A 20040-nucleotide genomic window follows, 5' to 3' on the forward strand; every position below is an offset into this window, starting at 1 on the left:
CCCTGCGCATTCAGGAGGCGCGGGGAAGAGAGAGAGACAGACTGGGGGGGGGGGGGGGGAAAGAGTTAGACGCCGCCGCGCTCCTGCTCCGCGGAGCTCCGACCGCCGCACCAGCCTTTACTAAGATGGCGACGGTAGCGGCGCTCGTCTGAGGCCCGCCCCTCCAGCCTTCACAAAGATGGCGGCGATCGGGGGCCGCTTGTTGACTGGGGCCAGGAGGTGCCTAGCTCGGGCGTGGGTGCGGAGGAGAGGCCGAGGCTTCGAGGCCTACCTGGAAAAACGGGGAAAGGTAGGAAAATTAATGAGATTAGATAAAACATTTAGAAAGTAATTAACTTTTTTAAAAACAATGTGTGTTTTAAAAGCAACGTTTTTTTGAAAGACGCAGAAAGCGGGAGAAAGGAAAAGTTTGGAATCAAGATGGCGGCGACTCACCTTGGTTCAGAACGATAAGGCCCGCCCACACACGCACCGATTGGTTGACCGTCAGGTCACCAAAGCGTAGGATTGGTTAATCGTCCGTCACTCGACCGTAGGAGGGCCCGGCCGCACGCGCCAGGAACCCGGCGTACGATTGGTCGACCTCGAGGTCACTCTGTCGCTAATGAGCGGATAATGAGATGCTAATGAACGGAATTTTGAACGTTTTTCGGATACCGCGGGCGCGATTTTTGTCCGGCGAAACGTAAATACGCTTACGACCGTTTCGGAAAGGTAATCTTTCTTTCGACGTAACGCACGCGTAGGTACGCTCTATAACTTTCGAGCGCATAGCGGACAGACGCACACGTGAGGACAGACAGAAGGACAGACAGACAGAAGGACAGACAGATAGACAGACAGAACGATCCGTTTATATATATAGATATACACAAAAGCATTATTAGTTTCAATGATGTAGATATTACAGAAAACAGACATATTCTCAGCTTTCATAGAAGTTTAGTTCTGATCAAAGGGTAATTAATAAAATTACATGCTAGTTAAGGTTGTAATGAAGATCCAGATTTTCCAAGCTGGATAACTGGTTAAGTGCCAAGGAGAAAGATTAGCTTTAACATTTCAGTTTGGTCCACATCTGATGCCCTGGCATCAACATCACTGTTGTCACTGTACAAAAATCTAGGCCGACACTCCAGTGCAGTACTGAGCGAGTGCTGCACTGTCGGAGGTGCCATCTTTCGGATCCGACGTTAAACATCTGCTCTCTCAGATGGACGTAAAAGATCCCATGGCACTATTTTGAAGAAGAGTAGGGGGGTTCGCCCCGGTGTCCTGGCCAATACCTATCCCTCAACCAACATCACTAAAGCAGGTTATCTGGTCATTATCACATTGCTTTTTGTGGGAGCTTGCTGTGCGCAAATTAGCTCTGTGTTTCCTACATTACAACAGTGACTGCACTTCAAAAGTACTTCATTGGCTGTGAAGCATTTTGGGACATCCTGAGGTCATGGGAGGCGCTATATAACTGCAAGTCTTCCTTTTTATTTGTTCCCAGCCACTGTTCTGACCCCCTACCAACTGTAAAATACTCCTCTTTCAGTTAAATGGACTGCTGTCACAATAAAGTGTCTTACAAATCACATTCCAAGTGTAACGTTTTTTGGGGCGCAAGGGAAAATGGTGTTTTTTTTATTCTACCCTTTGGTCTCCCCAAGCCATAAACCATCTCCCAGCTGACAATATTTAGCTGGTGCCTAACCTCTGCCAGTGTGCAATGGGCTAGGTGTCATGAGCACGCTTTTGTTAGTAATATTGGTGTAAAAGCATTTGTGGCACTTTTGTATGTTGGTCTTTGCAATTCTAGGCATTTCTTGTCGACAAAGCTTCCCAATTTAACAGTAATGCCGCTTTGAATTATGCAGAAGAGAAAATATCTTGACTTGCAGTTGTTGTGGAACTTTCGACAGTTACATTCACTCACTGTACAATCCAGAGTACCTTTGCCCACAATAGAAAGCAAATTGTGATACTTAATCAGATGTTAATCCAAGTTATTCAAATCTACTGCCTCAACGAGTGAGAACAAGATACATTACTTATACTAATGTAGTCTAATGAATGTTAATTAAAGTGACACATGTAAGCAGCAGTAAAGGATACAAAAGGGCTCCCTGATGGATGAATTTATCTTAAGATCTGAGCCACACAGACCAGGAGGGTCCCCAGGTGCTGATTTAGCCGATCTCGGAGATTGGCAGTAGGGGCGCTGTAAGGTTGAGTTGCCACAGGTGCCCATGAAATCATATCCTCACACAAAGTACCTACCGGTGAGGGGAGGGGTAAGAATTGGCAAAAAAAGGAAAATAGAAAAATGCAAAATTGAAGTGTCTTAACTTAAAGGATGACCATGGATCACTGAATTAGAATCATAGAAAATCATGGAAATTACAGGACAGAAAGACACCACTTGGCCCACTGTGCCTGTCTAGCTCTTCTACTGGAGCTAGCAGGGGAAATTTCCCTGGATCTACACCCAGGTGCACTGGATCACCTGAGTGCAGTGAATATTGGAAAACTGGCCAGGTTAGAGTGCACACCTGTAAATGAACTCGCCCTATTTTCTTCCATTAACTTAAATGATGGAAAATAGGGTAGGTTCCTTTATAGTGCTCCACCTGGCCAATTCATTGTACAAATAATCCAATGTGCTTGGTTATAGAACCAGGAATACATCCACATTTACTCTATTCCCATCTACCTGCCCTTTTCCCCATATGCTTTTCTATTTTTCCTTTTCAATTTAATTTTCTTTTAAATGCCGTTACAGTCTCTACCTCAATAGCTGCTTGTGGTAATGCATTCCATATTCTAATAACTCTGTGTGAAACAATGTGCCCGATAATAATAGTGATGGTGTGGAGATGCCGGAGTTGGACTGGGGTGGGCAAATGTAAGAAGTCACACAACACCAGGTTATAGTCCAACAGTTTTATTTCAAATCACAAGCTTTCGGAGCGCTGCTCCTTCGTCAGGTGAAGTGGAGAGATGCATAAAGACACAGCTTATATAGTCAGAGAATAATGCCAGATGATTACAGGTAATCTTTCTAACTGCCATTTATCACACCTCGGCAGAGAGATAATCACAGCAATCAAAGGTGTGAATGGTGTCCAAACAGGTCAGTCAGGAAAACATTACATCAAAGAACAATGAGGTGGGGTCACAAGGGGTCAAATGTTGCAGATGCTGGGGTCTGTATGAAAAACAAAAAAGACAAAAAAACATTTTTTTTGCTGGAAATCACAGCAGGTCCGGCCGCATCTGTGTAGAGAGAACAAGCCAACGACGACTCGAGTCTGGATGACCCTACGTCAGGTGGGGTTACATGTAGCGTGACATGAACCCAAGATCCCGGTTGAGGCCGTCCTCATGAGTGCGGAACTTGGCTATCAGTTTCTGCTCTACGATTTTGCGTTGTCATGTGTCTCGAAGGCCGCCTTGGAGAATGCTTACCCGAAGATCGGAGGCTGAATGTCCTTGACTGCTGAAGTGTTCCCCGACTGGGAGGGAACACTCCTGCCTGGCGATTGTTGCGCGGTGTCCGTTCATCCATTGTCGCAGTGTCTGCATGGTCTCGCCGATGTACCATGCTCCGGGGCATCCTTTCCTGCAACGTATGAGGTAGACAACGTTGGCCGAGTCACATGAGTATGTACCATGTACCTGGTGGGTGGTGTCCTCACGTGTGATGATGGTATCTGTGTTGATGATCTGGCATGTCGTGAAGAGGTTGCTGTGGCAGGGTTGTGTGGTGTCGTGGTCGCTGTTCTCCTGAAAGCTGGGTAATTTGCTGCGAACGATGGTCTGAGGTTAGGCGGCTGTTTGAAGGCGAGTAGTGGAGGCGTGGGGATGGCCTTAGCGAGGTGTTCGTCGTCATTGATGACATGTTGAAGGCTGCGAAGAACATGGCGTAGTTTCTCCGCTCCGGGGAAGTACTGGACGACGAAGGGTACTCTGTTGGTTGTGTCCCGTGTTTGTCTTCTGAGGAGGTCTATGCGATTTTTTGCTGTGGCCCGTCGGAACTGTCGATCGCAGACAGAGGGATCCGCAGTGCAGCAACCAAAGAAGAAAGAGTCAAATTGGACCCCTCCGGAGGGTCGCTGCCCTAAGCTTGACATGTATGCTCCAGCTGTCAGGAGATGCATCAACGCCAGATTCATCAGCCGCACTCACAAGACAGTCCAGAATGTCACCCGAGCACAATGCAACGCCATCCACGCTCTCAAGACCAACCGCAACATTGTCATCAAACCAGCAGACAAAGGAGGAGCCATCGTCATACAGAACAGAACGGACTATTGCAAAGAAGCATACTGACAACTGGACAACCAGGAACACTACAGACAGTTACCCGCAGATCCGACCAAAGAACACACCCGCCAACTCAACAGACTGATCAAGACCTTCGATCCAGACCTTCAAAGCATCCTATGCGCTCTCATCCCACGTACTCCCCGCGTGGGAGACTTCTACTGCCTCCAAAGATGCACAAAGCCAACACACCCGGACGTCCTATCGTATCAGGCAACGGAACCCTGTGTGAGAACCTCTCTGGATACGTCGGGGGCATCCTGAAACCCATCGTACAGGGAACCCCCAGCTTCTGTGGCGACACTACAGACTTCTTACAGAAACTCAGCACCCACGGACCAGTTGAACCAGGAACACTCCTCGCCACGATGGACATCTCGGCACTCTACACCAGTATCCCCCACGATGACGGCATCGCTGCGACAGCCTCAGTACTCAACACCAACAACAGCCAATCTCCAGACGCCATCCTACAACTCATCCGCTCCATCCTTGACCACAATGTCTTCACCTTCGACAACCAGTTCTTTACCCAAACACACGGAACAGCCATGGGGACCAAATTCGCACCCCAATACGCCAACATCTTCATGCACAAGTTCGAGCAAGACTTCTTCGCTGCACAGGACCTCCAACCAATGCTATACACCAGATACATCGACGACATTTTCTTCCTATGGACCCACGGCGAAGAATCACTGAAAAGACTACACGATAACGTCAACAAGTTCCATCCCACCATCAAACTCACCATGGACTACTCCTCAGAATCGGTTTCATTCTTGGACACACGAATCTCCATCAAAGACGGACACCTCAGCACTTCACTCTATGGCAAGCCCACGGACAACCTCAGGATGCTCCACTTCTCCAGCTTCCACCCTAACCACGTTAAAGAAGCCATCCCCTATGGACAAGCCCTGCGAATACACAGGATCTGCTCAGACGAGGAGGAACGCGATGGACACCTACAGACGCTGAAAGACGCCCTCGTAAGAACGGGATATGACGCTCGACTCGTCGATCGACAGTTCCGACGGTCAAGGATGGAGCGGATGAGTTGTAGGATGGCGTCTGGAGATTGGCTGTTGTTGGTGTTGAGTACTGAGGCTGTCGCAGCGATGCCGTCATCGTGGGGGATACTGGTGTAGAGTGCCGAGACGTCCATCGTGGCGAGGAGTGTTCCTGGTTCAACTGGTCCGTGGGTGCTGAGTTTCTGTAAGAAGTCTGTAGTGTCGCCACAGAAGCTGGGGGTTCCCTGTACGATGGGTTTCAGGATGCCCCCGACGTATCCAGAGAGGTTCTCACACAGGGTTCCGTTGCCTGATACGATAGGACGTCCGGGTGTGTTGGCTTTGTGCATCTTTGGAGGCAGTAGAAGTCTCCCACGCGGGGAGTACGTGGGATGAGAGCGCATAGGATGCTTTGAAGGTCTGGATCGAAGGTCTTGATCAGTCTGTTGAGTTGGCGGGTGTGTTCTTTGGTCGGATCTGCGGGTAACTGTCTGTAGTGTTCCTGGTTGTCCAGTTGTCAGTATGCTTCTTTGCAATAGTCCGTTCTGTTCTGTATGACGATGGCTCCTCCTTTGTCTGCTGGTTTGATGACAATGTTGCGGTTGGTCTTGAGAGCGTGGATGGCGTTGCATTGTGCTCGGGTGACATTCTGGACTGTCTTGTGAGTGCGGCTGATGAATCTGGCGTTGATGCATCTCCTGACAGCTGGAGCATACATGTCAAGCTTAGGGCAGCGACCCTCCGGAGGGGTCCAATTTGACTCTTTCTTCTTTGGTTGCTGCACTGCGGATCCCTCTGTCTGCGATCGACAGTTCCGACGGGCCACAGCAAAAAATCGCATAGACCTCCTCAGAAGACAAACACGGGACGCAACCAACAGAGTACCCTTCGTCGTCCAGTACTTCCCCGGAGCGGAGAAACTACGCCATGTTCTTCGCAGCCTTCAACATGTCATCAATGACGACGAACACCTCGCTAAGGCCATCCCCACGCCTCCACTACTCGCCTTCAAACAGCCGCCTAACCTCAGACCATCGTTCGCAGCAAATTACCCAGCTTTCAGGAGAACAGCGACCACGACACCACACAACCCTGCCACAGCAACCTCTTCACGACATGCCAGATCATCAACACAGATACCATCATCACACGTGAGGACACCACCCACCAGGTACATGGTACATACTCATGTGACTCGGCCAACGTTGTCTACCTCATACGTTGCAGGAAAGGATGCCCCGGAGCATGGTACATCGGCGAGACCATGCAGACACTGCGACAATGGATGAACGGACACCGCGCAACAATCGCCAGGCAGGAGTGTTCCCTCCCAGTCGGGGAACACTTCAGCAGTCAAGGACATTCAGCCTCCGATCTTCGGGTAAGCATTCTCCAAGGCGGCCTTCGAGACACATGACAACGCAAAATCGTAGAGCAGAAACTGATAGCCAAGTTCCGCACTCATGAGGACGGCCTCAACCGGGATCTTGGGTTCATGTCACGCTACATGTAACCCCACCTGACGTAGGGTCATCCAGACTCGAGTCGTCGTTGGCTTGTTCTCTCTACACAGATGCGGCCGGACCTGCTGTGATTTCCAGTAAAAAAAATGTTTTTTTGTCTGTTTTTGTTTTTCATACAGACCCCAGCATCTGCAACATTTGACCCCTTGTGACCCCACCTCATTGTTCTTTGATGTAATGTTTTCCTGACTGACCTGTTTGGACACCAGTCACACCTTTGATTGCTGTGATTATCTCTCTGCCGAGGTGTGATAAATGGCAGTTAGAAAGATTACCTGTAATCATCTGGCATTATTCTCTGACTATATAAGCTGTGTCTTTATGCATCTCTCCACTTCACCTGACGAAGAAGCAGCGCTCCGAAAGCTTGTGATTTCAAATAAAACTGTTGGACTATAACCTGGTGTTGTGTGACCCGATAATAATAGAGGCAGGGTCTGAGCGCGGGGGAGGGGGAGGGTAAGGATAGCGGGAGACACACACGCAACATCGTGGGACACATGAGAATGTCCAATTCCAAACGGGACACCTCATCATCATTTTACTTCCGAGTTTTGCGTTTCCACTGCACGTGAGCAGGGGTGATGCAGACCCATATAATGCAATTTTACATTGACTTTTTAAGGGGCCACTTCTCTCACCAAATGGTTTACCAGAGGGAACGGAGAAAGAAGCTGTGAGCACTGAGCCTTTGTTAATCTCGGGACTCCTAACCTTTAACCATCCCCGTGAAGTGCCACTCAATCTCGCCTCCATTTTACTGGGGAGTTTCCTAAAAAGCAGGAGGTGTTAATTTCAAATCGCTGCCAAAATCTCATAAAAGGATCCTCATTTAAATATTATCACGGGGCCGCCTCTCCAGAGTGCGTTACTCGGACGCACCCAGACCCGCCATGGTTAAACTGGAAGTAGGTGTGTTCATGGCAGTCTGGGGTTGGGTTTCAGATTTTTGCCACTGCTCAGAACCCCTCCCCTGCAATATATCTAATTTCTTCCTTCATTTTCCAGTGATAATCCTCAGCCTGTGTCTTGTTACTGGTTGACCAGGCAACAAAACCAATCTTTTACTATTTACCCTATCAAAGCCTTATATAATCATTAAAACCTTTTTTTTAGGTTCCCCTTTATCCTTCTCTATTCCACTGAAAAATGTCGTTTGAGTATTTCTTCATAAAAATAGCCTCTTATTCTTGTTACAATTCTAGTGAACTTTCACCGCGCCCTTTTCATGATTTTACTTATTTCCTATAATGAGGGGTCCAGAACTGCACAACCATGGTCTAACTAATGTCTCTGTAAATTTATCACTACTTGCTTTGATATTCAATTCCCCTGTGTATAAAACCCAAAATCCCATTTGTTTTTGTAGTGCCTTTTTCTACCTGCACTTCACCTTGAAACAGTTCCTCTCACTTACATTCCCAGCATCTTCTATTCCCCTCCATTCCATGTTTCAATCTAATGAATTGGGATTAACCGAGATTGAAGGACAGTTTCTGAAATGTTCAATCGCATATGGTACCCTTTTACACTGTGGATTCTGATTAATTTACTCATGTGGATGTATCTTGATTTGTGCCCGTTGCTATTGAAAAGTTATTTCTTCCACAGCCCATCTTTCTGATGCAAATACTGCCCAAATAGGAGATGCAGAGATTTCATTGTGCATTTTGAGGCTTGCATCAATGTGTGCAAAACTCATCAGTGCTGGTGTCCAGTGCCTCCACATACATCAAAATGGTATGCACAGCTGACACATGCTGAGATTTAAAAATGATTTGTGTAATATTGATTTTTAGCCTGGAGGTGTAGATTGAGCCTGGTCCAAGAGTGACAAAGCTCTTATGCTATATGCCAGAGAATTTGTAGCATGATTAAAGTTGATTCGATTTGTCTCTAATAATTGCCTAAATTATAGTCCACTAACATAAAAGATTTATTGCCCTGTTAAACATGTGTCAGAGTTTGTTAACAAGCATTAATACCTCCCAAAATGATTTACTGTGTGGCACTGTTGGTATAAAAAAATAACGCTAATTGAGAAATTACTCTAATGAATTTGACTATAAACTTTTTTTTCCATTCACACGAACTTCATACTAATGCCTCTTGCCACTATTTAAATAAGACATTGCATTACCTCGGCCAAAGCTTTCTTCATAGCAACCATTAATGCCCCATTTCTGATTAACCAGTTGCAATGTATACTGCTCTGTGACTTCAGAAGTCCTGTCAGTTTTTGCTGTCACCCATCATCAAGAGTTAACACTGTGTTTCGGATTCTTGACTGTCTATCACTGCAGCTGCACAGAGTCTACTTTAACATTAATAGGGAATCACGCATATTAAAAAAAGGTGACAGGGGCTACATGTAGACTCTATTATTTTCTCTATCTTATGTCTGAACAAAGTGAAGTTCCTATGAAGTAACGCTATCTCCTCATCTGTAGAATGCTCAACAGCTCAGCCTGCCAATGGATTAAATCCGGCCCGCCAAGGCCTGGCTTAGAGGCCGAACATCCACCGCACCTGCCCTGGTTTAGCGGTTGATGTAAAAAGACTACTGAGCGCTTGGTTTGAGTATAAAACAAGGCTTTAATCAACTGTTTCAAAACCATGAGATTTCTAGTTACAATCACTAGTTCCTGGTTACAGAAACATCCTGAGCAAGCTGGGCCCACGCCCGAGTATTTATACTCCTTGTACGGCGCCACCAGCTGGCCGCCCAGTGTTACTTCATGAGTCATGATCAGATTCATGACAGTGGTTATTGCAGGATATTAGACAGATGAGGCCCAGCCATCAAACTGGCTCGGACATCTCGCCGAGGACATTGGACAGGCAGCACCATTGCACCGGTTGCCCGATGTCCACCCAGAATGAAAATCGGCCCCAAGAAATCTAAGCTCAGCAATCTCATAGCAATGTCAAGCATATCCAAGATACTAGATCAGCTGCAAGAGAAGTATATACATTCCATTCTTGTTGATGTGGCAGTTACAATTGAGCCTTTCTTTGAAAATGAGCATGACTGCATGATATGATCTGTGGTGTTTAATGTACTTGGGAAGCCAATCATATTTGGAAATATGCAACTGAAACCTGGATTTATTGAAAATATTAAATCTACCGTATTCAGCTTACTGATGCATCTCAATGGCAAGAGCATTGTGATAATAAAGGTCTGCAAATCAATGGTGAATTTGATATTTCCAATAAAATCAACTTAAATGTTTCACAAATCCAAGATATTTTAAGAGTTTTCAATGCGGAGGACCATACTGGATTATGATAAATATTTGAACAACATCTCCAAGCACATTGCCTGACCCTGACACAAGATTGTCTTCCACGTTACAAGTTGTCTTAGCCTCTTTAGCAATTAAATTGAGAGAAATAGTAATCACATCTATAGGTTTCTTCATGCACAATGCACTTCCAGTTGATTCCCATTTGGTCACTGCATGTGAAGAGATTACTGCTTTGCGATCAGATCACATGAAATAAGTCAGAATTGAAGCAATTGCAGTGATAACAGAAGCTGTAACATTATTAAGGATCAGAACAAAACGATTGCAAGGAGAAATCTGCTTTGTGTTGTGTTTGGAAATAGCAGGGGGTAATTTTAACCTAACGTGAAAATAGTGAGATCAGATCGGCCACTTGTTTTACACCCCGTCCGATCATCTACAGAGCAATAGTGATACCCACCCTCCTGTATGCCTCAGAGACATGGACCATGTACAGCAGGCACCTTAAAGCACTGGAGAGGTACCACCAACGCTGCCTCCACAAGATCCTGCACATTCATTGGCAGGATAGGCGCACCGACGTCAGTGCGCTAGCTCAGGCCAACATCGAAGCTTTGACCACGCTCGATCAGCTCCAATGCACGGATCACATCGTCCGCATGCCCAATACGAGATTCCCAAAACAAGCGCTCTACTCGGAGCTCCGACACGGCTAGAGAGCCCCAGGTGGGCAGGGGAAACATTTCAAGGACACTCTCAAAGCCTCCTTGAAAAAGTGCAACATTCCCACTGACACCTGGGAATCCCTGGCCCAAGACCGCACAAAGTGGAGGAGAAGCATCCGGGAAGGTGCCAAACACCTTGAGTCTCTTTGCCGGGAGCAAGCAGAAGTCAATCGCAAGCAGCGCACGTCAACCCAAGCACCCCCACCCACCGTCTGCCCCACCTGTGACAGAGACTGTAGGTCCCGCATTGGACTCATCAGCCACCTGAGAACTCATTTTTAGTGTGGAAGCAAGTCATTCTCGGTTCCAAGGGACTGCCTAAGAGAGAAGAGAGACCCCGTCTGATTTCACTTTCTATTGAAATCAACGGACAGTAAATTCAAGGAAGGTGTAAAACAGGCAGTCAATGCAATCCTGTCAGGTGGGTGAGGTTAAAATGACCCCCAGCATATCTGAACTAGAAGGACAACGACTAAAAATGGCCAAAAGGAAAATAAAATATGGAAACATCTTGAGCAGTTCTGCAGCAACATGAATGGCCAAATGGGATGCTATTCGCTTTTTAACCTCCTACACTATTAATCTACAAAGTACAGTACATCTCTAATTATCAACAGCAAGCTGCAGTATCACTTATTGGAATATGATTGTTTGAATAAATAAGAGTTTAGCTGAAGAACTACCTGCATTTATTTCACAAATATAGTATTTTCTTACTTTAAGCAAACCCTTTTAAGTTTTCTTTTCCGCCTTTTAGTTTTTGTTGTGTGTGGTTTTTTTTCTCTTTAGGTCCCTGCACACAACCAAAGCATTCTCAGCTGAGAGAAAAGGTGGACAACTTGCCATTCTACTGTGACCCGTGGTGTCTCACCCTCCAAATTTACTTCCTTGTGGGGACATGCTCATTTTCTGTTGACCCCCTCTTTCTTCCTGACGGTCCAGTGGAGATTAAAGACTTGTGTGAGGAGCAATGAGCATAAAGTCACATCCCACCATTCTTTGGTGCCATTTATTGAAATGGCATGCTATGCCACCGGTCTCCATTAATTATCTCTTTTGTTCTTCAGTTTTTTGAAGCAGAAACCGTGTCCACCAAGAGCTACATGTGCTTCAAAAGACTTGAGCTGCTCTGCCAAACTTCCACCTAGACTTTCAAACGTATAATCGATCGATCTAGCAATCATTTCATTCATGTCGGAATGAAAGATTTTACTATTTTACACTACATTTTGTGTATTCAAGATAGTATCTGACTACTATCTGAATTTATGTTTATAAATTATTGGGGGGGAAGAAGTGGGAGTGATGCTCAACACTATGAGTTGGCCTGTTTCAAACTTACCAATTTAACACTTTGCTCTCACCAACGTGCACAGTCCCTTTAAATTTGCTGTGTGGTATCTCTACCAGTGACAGGAGCTGGTGAACGGCTTGCACGGGACCTCGTGATTGGTGCGCGGTGACGCACCTTAGGGGGAACACTGGTGTGCGGCCCTCAACAACTCACCAAAATTTGTTAAGAGGCTATTGCCCTTGTGCTACAAAACACAAAATGGGTGAAAATATTCTGTCCTGTAAAACATCTCATTAAATCACCTCAGTTATACAAAAGGAATGTAATTACTAATGGACTATCCTAAAAGGCAGGAATAAGAAATTGTATTTATTAACATCTACATTATTCTCCTCACCTTATGAAACAACACATCACATACAGAATCATGGAATATGAACCTAAAAAGACCACGAACATTTCCACAATACTCTGTGATATAAATCACAACTTAAATTATTAAATCACCACAAATCAGTGGCCCTCATAATATACTGTGTGTTGCTTGGGGTAAAGCCATATGCTCTGACTCACGATGAACAATGCCATGGGAGATCCACTTCATATAATATTGGCTACTTCACTGCCGGCAATCCCCGATGGGTTCTGCAAACATTCATGTCTGCAAATAAAATTCTTTAACGCTGCCCCAAATTAAATAATAAAATTACCCACCTGACTTTTTTATCCTCCTGTTGCTCCTTGAAACATATCTATACTAAAAGTTTTTCATTTAGCACATACTTCCTGTCCATTTTAACCTTACTTCCTGCGTCATGATTTTTGAGTTACACTTTTTGTGTGAACATTTAATGAAAGATTCCTGTCAACATTTTATAATTAAGAAAATCCTATGTCAACACATCATACTTTGATGAACCAATTAAATCACACAAAAACATTTTTTTTTAAATCAGCTAACGTTTTTTTCCTCAATTATTTAAAATTTTTATATCCAAAATAAGGCTTTATACAAAATAAAAAATTACATATTTCACAATAACATGATTACATTTATCAAGTGGATAATCTTTTGTGTCTTTTAATTCTTTCCTTCAAAATGTTTTACTTTGAAGGCTAAGTAGTCTCAAAAGCACAGGCTTAGACTAAATCTTTTTCTTCAGAACAGTTGAAAGATTATCCAACCACATCTATGCATTGAGCATGTGCAGTTGGTAGAAATTCCCAGCATGAATCAATGAATCCTGATAATTTAATACTTTCTTTGCTTTTTCCAAAAGACTTTGAAACAATCTGGAGATTGCATTTTCAAAGTTTTATTTCAGGTCTAGTGGTGTGACTGAAAGAGAAAATAAAGAGCCCCATTCAAACATGACCCTGTTCTGATTATAAATCTAGTGTAGCTGTTGATCATGTTTGAATTATAAACTTCTTATTTATTTTCCAGTGGCAAAGTCAAATTGTGTCTCTATCTGCAACAGTTTGTGTTTGAAAAGTATCTGAATGCCAACTTGATGAATTAGGTAGGACTTTAAAAAAAGAGCTTTTATTTTAAAAAAATTAATTAAACTTTAGAAAGCACGAGACAGAAATAGTGTATTTCTTCATCCTAATCTGAAATATTTTTTCTTTTAACAAATGAGTTGAACTTTGAAAGTTTCTGTCAAAAAGGCTTGGATTAAAATCACTTGCATGTTGTTAGAAAATATAAACAATTTCATCAGCGACAGCTGTGTGTGAGAGGCAACGAGAGATGCAGGGAAAGAAAAAGATATGTGCAGAACCCATCACAAAGCAATGTTTGCAGAAATCTTAGAAACTTAAAACCAGTCCTTCCCTTTTCGTGATGCTTTCAGGCCATTGATTCTCCCACCCCCCCACGCCTCACGACTGACAGACACAAGGGCCAGAATTGTAAGAAGGAGGTGGGTAGGGAGTGAGGAGAGGGGGGGCAGGCTAGAAAGCAGCCTGGAAACCCACGAGAATGGGTTTTCCGCAGGCCCTGCTGAATTTAATGGCAGGGTCTAATTAACATTTCAAGTGGAGGCTGGCTGGCTGGCGGGTAGGCTTGTGGCACTAGGCCGCAGAGAGGAGGGAGGGATCAGGGGGCCAGATGAGGATTGAGGGGCAGAGGAGGATCTGGGTCGGAGGGGGGAGACAATCGAGGCCTGGGGAGGGGTGGGGGCGGGGGGAAGAAAATCGGAAGAGCCGGGGGGTGGGCGACGGCGGCTGCGGCAGGGATGCTGGATCCAGCAATAGGTGGAAAGGCACCTACCTCCTGGATCCAGCAGTCCTCACCTCCCTTTAGCTGGCAGGTTCCCCGAGGCCTGGGAAACCCACCCACCCACAGTTAAATTTGAAATGGTAGATCACCATGAAACACGCCAACCTTATATTATAATATTTAAGTAGGTGACCCGCCTCTTGCGAGCAAATTGGATGCCCGCCCCCATCCCGCCTCAGTTAAAACTGCAAGTGGCAGGGTTGGAGGTGAGTTAAAAAACTGAATCCTGACATTTAATAAAAAACAATTTGAATTATTAAATTATTATAAAACCTCCCCAAACTCATTGTGAGCAATCCCATGGGAGATATTCTAGTATATATTAACATTTTACAGCTAATGGCACATTTAACATCAGTCCAATACAATGAAAGATGCATTAGTAAATGAAATAATGACAACTATTGTCAATCACTAGATTTAAATTCCTACTGTATTTGAAAAAAAGAGTTCTTGTATTGTATTTGAAATGCTACGCTGTTGTAAATAAATGGTGCAATTAACGTTCATGTCTGAGATTCTCAATGAACTTAGGTTCCCATCTCAGCTGGCACCATCTAGGGCAGGCCAATTTCCAGATCATCATCATAATGGTTTACCTAGAACTGCTTTTCTTCACACTCACACATCAGTAACATGCAAACACTCCCTGGGGAGCTCAACGGGTTATTCTCTATTCTTCAACTAAAGGTGCATTTGTACTGCAAGACTTTGCTTCACACCAGCACCAATCGTGTGCAGTGCAAGTTAAGTGTTAAAACTCAAACTGACTCCAAAGTAAAGTGAGACTAGCTCTTCCAGGTCGGCCCTGACTCTAGATTCGGAGTGCACTTACATTATAACTTATGTGTTGGTGCAAAATGAAACAGCTTCTCACCTATGCTACGATTGTAATGTAAACACACCCTAAAAAGCACATGAAGCTGCAGGAACCCTCTATCTGACCGGACTCAGTTCTTTTAAGTCTTTGTGGTCTAATATTGAACGGCACCCTCGTAAAGTGGGCAAGCCACAGGCTGGAGTTATAATGTCACGAAGTTAAACAGTCGGAGCTAAAGAGGAAGGAACGTTTCTGTTCTCTTTTCTTTTCATCTGTTTCCACAACTTTCACTGTAAGATGGCCTAAATCCTGCAACATTGTTTTGAAACTCTTTTTCCATAAGTGTATACAGCAGTTCTAAGTGGAATAAATTCAGGATGTACATCATATTGAATCAATTTCAAAGTTAAACTTCATTAATGTTTAAAATGGTTTTATATCTAAAAACGCAGGCACCATACCCATAATCTCTGGTAGATCTATGGCAGAGCAAGCTGGAGGGGATGAAAAGCCTTCTGCCACCTGATTTGAATTCCTTGAATAATGTCCATGGTTACTGTAGATAATAGTATGTAGCAGACTTGGAATAAAGTGCTTCAATTAAGGGTCTCCTGGTGAAACTATCAGCCATACCCTGCTTTGTTTAAAAGCAAAGTGCACATATGCTTCTTGTTAGCTGAATGGTTTGTGTCCGATTACTGAATATTAGAGCTGTTAGGGTGGATTTGTGTTTTGTGTACTGACACGTGACAGATGTTCTGGGTGTTTCTGGATGGATCCCCTGATGGCCTAGTGAGGCTGTGTGTCACCTGTTAGTCAGAGCCTATCTGAATTTTAAAAAATTACTTTAATGTCCAATGTTTCCTCTCTACAATTGTCACATCTGTGTAGGAATTTTTACCCCCCACCAAAGTAAACAGACTCCCAGGGTAAGGTACAAAGTATGAGTTGACAAGTATGAACTCCAAGCTCAGAACATAGTCATAATAATCATCCTAGTTTGGGGTGTAAAAGTGAAAGCAGCAGACAGCAGAAATGCTCATCGCCTCTGAATAAGCTGCAATTTTATTCAGCTCTCTCTTTCAAATAGACATTATTCTTGACCACATTGTGAAGATAAAACCTTTTGTGGTTCAAATTCAGTTCACAAGTTTTTGACAACAACTTGATAAATGTGATAACATTTTGGTGCGAACTGACAATAGAATAATTACTTAATTTATAATATAGTGCTGTAGTCGATCAAAACATCTGTTTATAAAATTGTTGCATCTGGCACATATCCGTTAAACTTCAAAGTGCCAAAAGTATGTAAAAAAGCCAGTAATTTCATATTGACGTCTTCTGACTTTCACCAGAACTTTCCAACATTGGCAGGGGCGTATAACGGGCAAACATAGATCGGCCGCCCATTATATATCTTCCACATACATATATACTCAAGGTTTAATCCTCATTCATACCTTATCCTCCCCCCTGCCCACCCAAATATCATTACATACCATGTTTAATTTATATTCATATGCACGTCCCTTTGTGATTACACATGTTTAATCTTCATTCATATTGATTCTATATTTCCATGACTTAGTATTTCCTCTAAAGTCAAGCTTAAATAATGTGGGCTGATAAGAAATCCCCATCCTATTATTAAATGGATAATTATAAATGACTTGCGGCTCATAAATCGACTTATTCTCAATCTTTACTGAAAACTTGGCATTGGGTTAATGATCTGTTTGTCATCTCATCCTTCACATCAGCCCCTTCTTGAGAGGCAAATTTCATTTAAGATCTTTTTAGATAAAATTATATAGAATTGTTCACTTTTAATCTGGTCACACCCCAATTTTAAAGAATTACATGTCAGTAAAGGAGCAGAATAATTATAATATGAAGCAGCATAAAAATAAACTACAAATAGAATAGCACTCCTCAAACATGTCAAGTCACATGCTGTGAACTTAATGGATCATCTCTTCCCTTATGGGATCCAAGTAGTACATCAGATCCTGGCTCCATAAGCACAAGCTGGCAAATGACCAAGGTGAAGGCGATGCAGACAGAAAACATCTAATGCAGATCAAAAATCAAAAGGTTGTGTAGCAGTTACGGTAATGAGTAGCTATTTTTTAATACTATATACTATTGTATTATCAGTGATTCATTGGAGATCAATGCATAAACATTACTTTTGGTGATATTAGCAGGCAAACATTCAACACATTTGTATGGTATTCCTTTTACCATTATTTTATTGGGTGTGTTAACCCATTTAAAATAAATGTTTAACACTGTTAAAATAGCAAACAAAAGAATATTATATAAAACATCTGCTAATATCATCAACAGCAACTTCTAAACTCAAATAACAGTCATAGAGCAAATAAACTTAACAAAATAATCTACTGGTTTCTTGATAACGTTCATGATTCACCCATTATAAATGTTTTCAGTCAAGTTTGTTAGGGTAAACACTCTCCTATGAAGGCTTATACACATCATAAAACATTGTTGGATATAAAATCGACTCCAAAATGTTAGAAAGTGCATAAAATAGAATGCCATGAATCAAAATTTTACTAAAACATTAAGCTGCTAATTTCAGGTTACTGTTGGAGATCCCTACTAGATTGTTCATTTAAAAGAGACAATTTCTCCGTTTTGAGCAGGTCTGTACATCTGCCGCAGTAGCATGAATCTGAATAGAAATGAAGACTTGACCTCTCTCCTTTCCAGAGCAAATCACAGATGCTTCAGATGGTGCATAGCATGACTGTAACTGCTAATGTCTTGCTAATATTTCTTACTTTGCTTGGAATCTGTGGCTGTCTGTATTAAGTACAATACAGGTAGACTATCCTTTATCCGAAAACCTCGGGACCAGCCGAGTTTCGGATAAAGGAGAATTTCGGATTTCGGAAGGTGGGTCGGCGGGGGTCCGCGGGGGGGGGGGGTCGGCGGGGGGTCGTGCGCACGACTTACGCTGACGCTCAGCGTAAGTCAGTCGGGGTCGGCGGGGGTCGGGGCCGGCGGGGTACGCGGGGGGGGGGGGGGTCGGCGGTTGTCGGGGCTGGCGGGGTCCGCGGGGGGGTCGGCGGTTGTCGGGGCTGGCGGGGTCGGCGGTTGTCGGGGTCCGCGGGAGGGGGGGTCGGCGGTTGTCGGGGCTGGCGGGGTCGGCAGTTGTCGGGGCCGGCGGGGTCTGCGGGGGGGTCGGCGGTTGGCGGGGCTGGCGGGGTGGTCGGCGGGGGGTCGTGCGCACGACTTACCCTTTATCCGAACTTCCACAACCGGAACCCTCTAAAAACCGATGGTTTTTGCGTTCAGCGTAAGTCGTACGCACGACTTACGCTGAACGAAAAAACCTTCGGTTTTTAGAGGGTTTCGGAAGTCCGGATAAAGGGTAGTCTACCTGCAATAATTTTTTAAAAGGTGAAATCATATAAAACCATTGATATTCCTAATTGCTTTATTTCATACCTGCATTTAGTAAAATCAGCTGTAATTTTTCTATCGTAATGAATGAAAAAAAACTACTACAGGAAAAAGGCAAACTTTGTAAAATGGTGTATATCCATACCTTTATAACACTGAAGTCTTGTATATCCAGACCTTTTATAATGAGCACCTCACGATGATACTTTCTCCTCGATTTTCCCCATGTCATGTACATTCTTGATGGGCAGGCAACCTGTTCCTAGATTCCTGCCTATTTTGTTCTTCAAACAGACACTAGGTCTGCCCACAGTGCCTGGTCTGCACTCAAGGACTCCATAATGAGCACCTGTGAAGAGACGCTCGGTCACTCGACCAGGAAACACCAAGAGTGGTTCGATGAGAACGACCAGGAGATCCAGGAGCTAATAAGCCACAAGCACAAGGCATTCCTGATCTGGAAACAGCAACAGAACTCGAGAGCAAGAAAGCAGCTCTACAGACGCCTGAAGGCCGAGGTCCAACAAAAAACTCGCGACCTAAAGAACAGATGATGGGTGGAGAAAGCGCAGGAGATCCAGCAGTTAGCCAACAACCACGACGTGCGTGGATTCTTAAGCGCAGTCAAGACCATCTATGGCCCAAGCACCCAAGGCCCTGCCCCACTGCGGGCCAAGAACAGAGAGGTACTCATCAAGGACAGAGAGGCAGTCAGTGCCCGCTGGAAGAAGCACTCCTCAACCGAAACTCTATCTTCGACACGAGTGTCCTCAACTCCATCCTACAGCATGCTACCCACCACCATCTCAGCACAACCCCAGCCCAGCATGAGGTTGAAAAGGCCATCCGACAACTGAAGAACAACAAGGCCTCAGGAGCAGATGGAATCCCCGCCGAAGCACTAAAGCATGGCAGAGAAGCACTACTGGCGCGAATTCATGAACTCATTTCTCTTATCTGGAAGGAGGAGAGCATGCCAAGCGATCTCAGAGATGCCGTAATTGTGACCATCTTCAAGAAAGGTGACAAGTTCGATTGCGGTAATTACAGAGGAGTTTCCCTGCTGTCTGCCACAGGGAAAGTCATCGCAAGAATCCTGCTCAAATCGCCTTCTCCCAGTAGCCGAAGAGCTCCTCCCAGAGTCGCAATGCGGATTCCGCCCACTAGGAGCACAATGGACATGATCTTCACCGCACGTCAATTACAAGAGAAATGCAGGGAACAGCACCAACCACTCACTGTACATGGCCTTCTTTGATCTCACAAAGGCCTTCGACACTGTCAACCGTGAGGGAGTATGGAATGTCTTCCTCAAATTCGACTGCCCTCAAAAGTTTGTCACCATCCTTCGCCTGCTTCACGACGACATGCAAGCCGT

The 20040-nt window shown here is 44.5% G+C and overlaps 1 protein-coding gene across 10 annotated transcripts in view; it reads right to left on the bottom strand.

Annotated features, from left to right (window-relative positions):
- LOC147123103 (LIM domain-binding protein 2) overlaps positions 1 to 20040 on the bottom strand; it is a 547106-nt gene that overhangs the window by 360193 nt on the left and 166873 nt on the right. The window lies entirely within an intron of this gene.

This window comes from Somniosus microcephalus, chromosome 2 (assembly GCF_052327205.1).
Source record: "Somniosus microcephalus isolate GS21.2 chromosome 2, FLI_Smic_1.0, whole genome shotgun sequence".
Classification (NCBI taxonomy): domain Eukaryota; kingdom Metazoa; phylum Chordata; class Chondrichthyes; order Squaliformes; family Somniosidae; genus Somniosus; species Somniosus microcephalus.